The sequence below is a fragment of the Gossypium arboreum genome, chromosome 2 (assembly GCF_025698485.1).
Source record: "Gossypium arboreum isolate Shixiya-1 chromosome 2, ASM2569848v2, whole genome shotgun sequence".
NCBI lineage: Eukaryota > Viridiplantae > Streptophyta > Magnoliopsida > Malvales > Malvaceae > Gossypium > Gossypium arboreum.
This window is the reverse complement of record NC_069071.1, coordinates 43,974,788-43,982,816: the sequence shown is the minus strand read 5'-3', so window position 1 is coordinate 43,982,816 and position 8,029 is coordinate 43,974,788. Positions and strand designations below refer to the sequence as shown.

General features: G+C 37.7%; 1 long non-coding RNA gene across 1 annotated transcript; it reads right to left on the bottom strand.

Moving 5' to 3' along the window:
• Window positions 1–437: 437 nt before the first annotated feature.
• On the bottom strand, window positions 438–1,566 carry LOC128283921 (uncharacterized). The gene is made up of 2 exons (XR_008274265.1): window positions 1,486–1,566; window positions 438–729 (listed from the first exon to the last, which is right to left on the bottom strand). It is a non-coding gene; the product is annotated as an uncharacterized LOC128283921 (long non-coding RNA).
• Window positions 1,567–8,029: the final 6,463 nt, after the last annotated feature.

Here is an 8,029-nt window from a genome sequence, read left to right as displayed (position 1 = left end):
CCAATTGGTACAGTTTATTAGTTAAAGTCACCCATGTTACAGGGATCGACTGCTCTGACCTTTGCGCGTTACAACTTGAATATCTCTCTATACAGGGCTTTAATACTGGTGCCGTTTGTTTCTAATGAAACTAGACTCAAAATGGAATCCGTACATATAAGGCATGACTCCTAATTCTTTCTGGATAATTTATGGTAAATTTTCAAAGTCGCGTCAGGGGACCCAGAAACCGTTCTGGCCCTGTCTCACGAGAACTTTAATATTTCTCAGTATACTGCTCATATGGTCGTTTCGTTTCATCCATATGAAATTAGATTCATCAAGGTTCAATTTCATAATTTACCCACTATTTAATTCTACTTCTACTATTTTTAGTGATTTTTCAATCTCATCTCACTGCTGCTGTCCGTGACAGTTACTGCAGTAGACTATGCCAATTTCATGAATCTTTCCTTGGCCTTAATCATCCATCATACATGACACAAATTGTGGCCACCTTATCAAAATTAGAGTTTCTAAGACTCGTGGCTATAGGTTCTAGCATCCCACTCGACGACCACATAGGCCATTTTCACAGGGCTTAAAGTTTACAACCCACAATTCGACAAAATATAATAGCCTATACATGCCAAATGTTCTTCAACAACGAAAACAATACCACAAGATTTCAGCCGGTGTGATGACTTCAACGACGGTCCCGATCACGCAAGCAATACGAATCCGAGAGACCTAAAATGGGTGACAAGAAAAAAAACACCGAGTGAGTTTACAACTCAGTAAGTCATAAGCATTCATCAATCCACTAATAAAGTCACTACAACATGTACAGCAAACGAGGCTAGGTACTCATCCATATCGAATCTATACCATAATACCTCGGACCTTTCGGTCCAATCTCGTACCAAGTCATACATCCACATTTCATATTCTACACAACAAGATAATCGAAGCATTTTTACACATTAACTCATTTTCCAGCACAACCATACAATTTCAATCATCACATAGATTTAAGGCTTACCAATTCAACCCCAAGCATGGACGTATTTTCTATTCATCATGAGCTCGAGGTACTTACCCGATCCGCTGTCCGGATTAACTCGATAATGTCGCACACTCAGTGCCAATTGTAATACAAGAGCATATAGTGAATCCGCACACTTAGTGCTATATATTTTCAGCTCGCACACTTAGTGCTATATAATTTTCAGCTCGCACACTTAGTGCTATATAATCAAACTCGCACACTTAGTGCTGTACAATTTTAAACCCGCACACTTAGTGCCAATCTTGTCACCGTGTCCATTTATACCCGCACACTTAGTGCCGAGACCAATACCTTATGCATTTTGCTGCCTTTATACATTCAACAATGGCATCATTCCATACACATACATTCCCATTTACACATCAATTCATTTAAACACAATTGTGTATATATTATGGTCATTTACATCAACACCAAATATATGCTTAATGACTTACCTTATATTGGATGAAACGATTTCCAATCGACTACTCGATTATCTTTCCTTTGCCTTTGCTTGATTCTCCACCTCTAGCTTCTTAAGCTAAATTTAACAAATAAATTGGTTTTATCATTTGAGCATCGGAAGAGGAATTCAAGATGCCTAGCCAATATATAAATATCTACTCATTAGGCATCAAAGTCGCATATGTACAAAATCATGAATCGAACTCAACACCTTAGTTAGTATTCCTCTTAGCCGAATTTTCTAAGCCAAGAATAGGCATCAATATGCTTGCCTCTAACCGAATGCATGCACACCAATTTCCCCTCATGTGGCCGAATATGCATGTCCATGTTGAGGCCGATTATCCACTTAATACCACACAAAAACAGCATGCATTTTACTAACTAACGCATTACATATTGTAGCTCAATACACATCTCTCATGTACTACATAACCGAAAACATCATCCCAAGCAAATATATACCTTGAAATAGTATATATGTCATACCAATTCATCATGTGCAAACACATATTCAAAGCTCAAATCTTACCTACCATGCAACATGTATGAATCATACTTGTGGATATACCATGACCGAATACATCACAACACCATCATTTTGGTCATGATTAAGCAAAGAACTTAATGTCTCACTCAAAAATACTAAAAAGAAAGTCCAAGAGCCATCAATCCCCATCACATACACCATTAACAAGCTTCATATTTAACATGCAATGGCATTAACACAAAATCCACCTTGGCCAAATACCATTTCCATGGCATAACAAGGATTTGAACCATGGCTAACATGCACATCAAGTTAGCAACCAAAACAAGCATGAATCTCATGACACAACCTCAAACATACCTTAATCTTGATGCAAGTATAGCCAAATCTCCTTCTAGTTCTCTTCTAAACCAAGCATGAAGCAAAAATCCTCCTTTTTCCTTAGTATTTTCGGCCAAAGAAGAGAAAAATGGATGAACAAAATTTTTCTTTTCTCTTCCACAATGCACGGCAAGGGGGGTTTCACTCACACACACACATTTTTTTTTTCTTTCTTTATTACCCATACTCATTTGTTTATTGTTTCTCCCTAGTGCACCAACAAAACATGTTTCATGACATGTTTAGCCCATGATTCCTTGTCATGGCGGCCACTTCATGTTAGGGGAAATTTGACATGCAAATCCCTTATTTTTGCATGCATTATCAACTAGTCATCCCACATTTCCCCATCATACTTTCAATGTTTACTACTAGGCCCTTTCTAGTGAAATTCACATTTATAACTCTAAATCGAAACATCAAAAATGTCACACATGAATTAACACATATTATAGGCATCAAAATAAATTATAAATTATTTTTATGCCTCAGTTTTGTGGTCCCGAAACCACATCCCGACTAGGGTCAATTTTGGGATGTCACAATAGGGGAATTGTTGTGCATGCATTCAGTTAGAGGCAAGCATAATGATGCCTATTCTTGAATTAGGTAATCGGCTACCTTGATGTGAGCTAAGGCCGAATGTGTGCGAAATTAAAGAAAATTGACTAAAGTGCTTAGTTATGTGATGTTGGGTCAATGATATGTGTATTCGCCAAGGCTAGCAAGTGAGACTTTAATAAGTTGAAATTGTTTGAATTAGCTCAAGAGCTTAGAGGGCCACAATTGGATAAAGGAAAGGAAAAAGTGATCGAATAGCCGTTGAAGCCGTTCGACAACATCCGAGGTAAGTCTTGAGTAATGACCCTACTTGAATTATGTGAAATGAAATATGGATGTGTAATGATTATTGATATATGTGTGTATGAGTATTTGAATGGTACCGGGCTAAGTCCCAAGGCAATTATGCTAGTGATATGTTTGTGTTCGAGCCTTAGTAACGAAAATGAAATATGGATGTGTAATGATTATTGATATATGTGTGTATGAGTATTTGAATGGTACCGGGCTAAGTCCCAAGGCAATTATGCTAGTGATATGTTTGTGTTCGAGCCTTAGTAACGAAAATGAAATATGGATGTGTAATGATTATTGATATACGTGTGTATGAGTATTTGAATGGTACCGGGCTAAGTCCCAAGGCAATTATGCTAGTGATATGTTTGTGTTCGAGCCTTAGTAACGAAAATGAAATATGGATGTGTAATGATTATTGATTTATGTGTGCATGAGCAATTGAATGATACCGGCTAAGTCCCAAGACATTTATGCTAGTAATTATATCCGGTTAAGACCAAGGCAATTGTGCTAGTGACTATATCCGGCTAATACCAAGGCATTTGTGCAAGTTGTTATATCCGGCTAATACCCAAGGCATTTGTGCAAGTTGTTATATCCGGCTAATACCGAAGGCATTTGTGCAAGTCGTTATATCCTGCTAAGACCCGAGGGCATTCGTGCGTGTGGTTATATCCGGTTGTATTCAAGAAGCTTGGGTTGAAGGTGAGCGTTGGTTGCTGTAATAAATCCAATTAGTACGCTCGAAAAGCCCAAAGGATAAGGTATGTTTACATGTGCAATGGAAAAGTCGATACATTTGAAATAATATTCGCTCAATCGACTAACGAATTTTCAGCTCTTGAAATGGGTTGATATCTTGTGAATGTATATATTGATGAAGTGTGAAGTAGGTACGATTATGTGAATGTGTATTAATAAAGTGATTCATTTGGCTATGTGAATGTAATGCTTTAGTCAAAGCCGATTTCATTACTTGAGACTTACTAAGCATAAAAATGCTTACCCGTTGCTTTGGCTCTCTGTTTTATAGATTTTGCTCGTTAGCGATCGGATTCGGGATCATCAAGTCAAGTCAACCACACTATCAAAGCCCTTTTGGTACTCCTTTTGTTGAATTTTGGATATGGCATGTATAGGACTACCCTTGGTTGTTTTCAAGTATCTTTGTGATGTATATGTGTACGGCCATGCGAAAATGGCTCGTAAAGGTGGGGTATGGCATTAGACCATTCGAATTTGTGGTTTGTATTTATATATGGTCTCATGATGTGATTATGGATTGGAATGGGAGTGTTAGTCACATGATCAGCCATTGGAATGGCTAAATATGATCATAAGTGGACCTATGTATGACAAGACTATAGTTGGTCCATAGAGACTACAATTTAGGTAAGGCCTACCTTAAAAACAGATGCTGCCAGCTGCAGTGATGTGAATGTGAAAAATCACTAAAAATAGTAGGAATGGTATTAAATAGTGAATAAATTATTTAAACGAACCTTGATGGATCTATTTTCATATGAAAGTAACGAAACAATCATATGATCAGTTTACTAAGAGATATTAAAGTTCTTGTGAGACAGGGCCAGAACGGTTTCTGGATCTCCTGTCTTGACTTTGAAAATTTACCAAAAATTATCCAGAAGGAATTAGAAGTCATGCCTTATATTTACAGATTCCTTTTTGAGTCTAGTTTCATTAGAAACAAACGGTATCAGCATTGAAGCCTTGTACAGGGAGATATTCCAGTTGTAACGTGCGAAGGTCAGTGTAGTCGACCCCTGTAACATGGGTGACTTTAACTAATAAACTGTACCAATTGGCCCAACCAAAAATTCTAGAAATAAATCCAGGGATTTATATATGAGTATAAATTCAGGGAAAATTTACAGAATCAGTTTCTGACTTTTGTAACTCGAGATATGCCTTTTAAGGCGACAGTGATGCAGTTTTCCAGCTTGCCTGGAAATGTCAAATTGGTCGGTGCTATAAGTGGGTTTGGCTTGTTAACCCCTCGTGTCTGACACCGGCAACGGGCTCGGGTTCGGGGTGTTACATGCCTAGAGGGTTTGACACTTTTATCACAAATTTTGTAGACTCAACAAGCATATTCATGCTAAAGACCAATTTCACACAAATATACGAATGGGTAGATCCTAGATCAATCAAAGCAACAACAGAAGTATTATAGAGAGAATAAGTACCAGTAATCACATCAGGAGAAGAAGCCTCTTTGCGAGTGCAAATGGCATAAGTCCTCGCAAGTGCTCTACCCTCAGACCTTGTAGCCGAATCTCTAGGTGCACTCTTGCTAATCACTCTATTTCTCGGGTTTCTTTGTGGCCTCCCTCTATGCGTAGTATTGCTCGATCTTGCACTCTAAAATTTCCCTTTTTCAACCTTCTCGGGACAATCCTTGATAAAATGATCATGTGAGCCGTACTTGAAACATGCCCGGTTATTCATCTAGCATTCATTGGGGCGACGTCTGCCACAATGTTGATACTCAGGTCTATTAGGCTGAGTGTTACCTACACTCACTATCGAATTATTCTGAGCCTTATGACCTGAATATTGTTTCCCATGGTTTCTGTTCGAAAACCCAACTAAAGCACTTGATCGAGTATTAAACTCTTTCAGTTTCTTAGATGAAGACTGAAATGACTTACCCATCAATCTCTTCTTCAAATCTCGAGACTCTAACTTAGCTTTTCTTTTCTCTTTAGCCACTTCCTCGGCCTTACAAGCTCTCTTTACGAGCACAACAAATTCTTTCAGTTCAAGGACACCTACCAACAATCGGATGTCTTCGTTTAACCCATCTTTAAATCTTTTACACATGATGGCCTCAGTCGTTACACATTAACTCACGCTCATATTCTATTACCATCATTCGACTCTATTTTAACTCGAGAAATTCCTTTTTGATCAATAAACCTCTGGCTAATGTACTTCTTACGAAACTCTTCTTAGAAATATTCTCAATTAACTCTCTCCCTTGATACTACCGACACAAGGGTGTTCCACCACTGATAAGCTGAGTCTCTCAGGAGGGACACAACTCATTTTATACATTCCTCAGGTGTGCATGATAACTCATCAAATAACCTAACCGTATTCTCGAGCCAGAATTCCACCCTCTCGGGATCATCAGCTATACCCACTCAGAAATCTTCAGCTCCTTATTTTCGTATCTTATCAATTGGAGGTCTATTTAGTCTCATGAAGTCCATACCTTGGGGTGCTACAGGAATAGGCTGAGGAATAGGTGGAGGTGGAGGGGGTAAGACTAACTATACCCAAATGTCCAATTGATAGTGTGATCGAGTCTCCGACGTCCTTCAATCCCCGAGCTAACTTGGAAATACTATAAGAAATGGAAAAGAGAAGGGAGTAAACATAAAGCTTAGTCAATTCACATGTAAATAAATAGCAACATAATCATGAATATTATACAATTAACATAACATTATTTACATATATGTCATCATAGTTTCATAGGCATAACTTACTCATTTTCAATCTTACCAAAAGTTCATCACATACCGAACTCATTCATATAAATTTTTCGTACATACCTGTACCAACTGATAACATGTAAAACCCCTAACCCGTAACCTTCATCGGAATAGGTTAGGAGGCATTAATGTTCATATACCAAATATCAAATCATTACAGTAAATATCATTCATTGACATTCATTCAGAATATAAAATCGGGCATACAATACTTAAACGTGCATTTGAAACTTAATTGATAACATATAAAAGTTTTAGAACTTATAAAAAAATTTTAACTTTTCAAAGGTCACACGCCCATGTGAACAGGTCGTGTGGCTCACATGGCCTTAGACACGCCCGTGTATCTAAGTCGTGTCAAAATAGGACATAGCTACTGACTTGCTCACATGGCTACAAGACACGCCCGTGTGCCTTGGCTGTGGTCGACTTACAATTGTAGGGTACCTTAGGGGACACACGACCGTGCAACATAGCCGTGTGTCACACACGGCTGAGACACATGCCCATGTCTCTGCACGTGTGGACAAAAATAGGCCATTTGAATAACCAATTTGCCACCCCAAAATGGGTCAACCTACAAGCAAAGAAACAAGCATATTTACTCAACCTTTTCAGCCAATAACTATACCAAATCATACATAAGTTATGCTAAAACATTACCAATCATTTTCATTCTCAATTCATCACTCAATTCATACCAAATCTAAAACTAACATCATACCTAACCAAATAATCGATACATCATTCAAACATGTGCTATGAACTTACCAAACTTGCCATTTTATCATCTCTTTTAACCAACCAAAACATACCAAATTAAACATTGGCATCACATATTATATACCATTATCAAACTATAAGTTCAAACATAAACTAGCCAAATCACATGGCTAAATATATATACATCACAAAACATAATCCAAAACTACTTGCCTATACATGCCATACTTCAAAATATACAATTTCAGTATACCAAAATGAGGTTTGATAGTGTGGTGACGATCATTGATGATCCCTGAGCTTGCAGTAACTTCGATATCTATAAAACAATGCAAACACACACAAAGTAACCTTTCAAAAGCGTAGTAAGCTCATACCAAAAATCATCAATACATAAGCACTTACAAATTCTCAAATCAACTACCAAATCTATACCAACACAATCCATATGTTCATACCAAATCAATGAGCTTCACATACATAGTATCATCTACCACATAGGTATCGTACATACCTAAATCTTCCTGTACTTATTCACTTTCATTCTCACCTTTCGTTCAA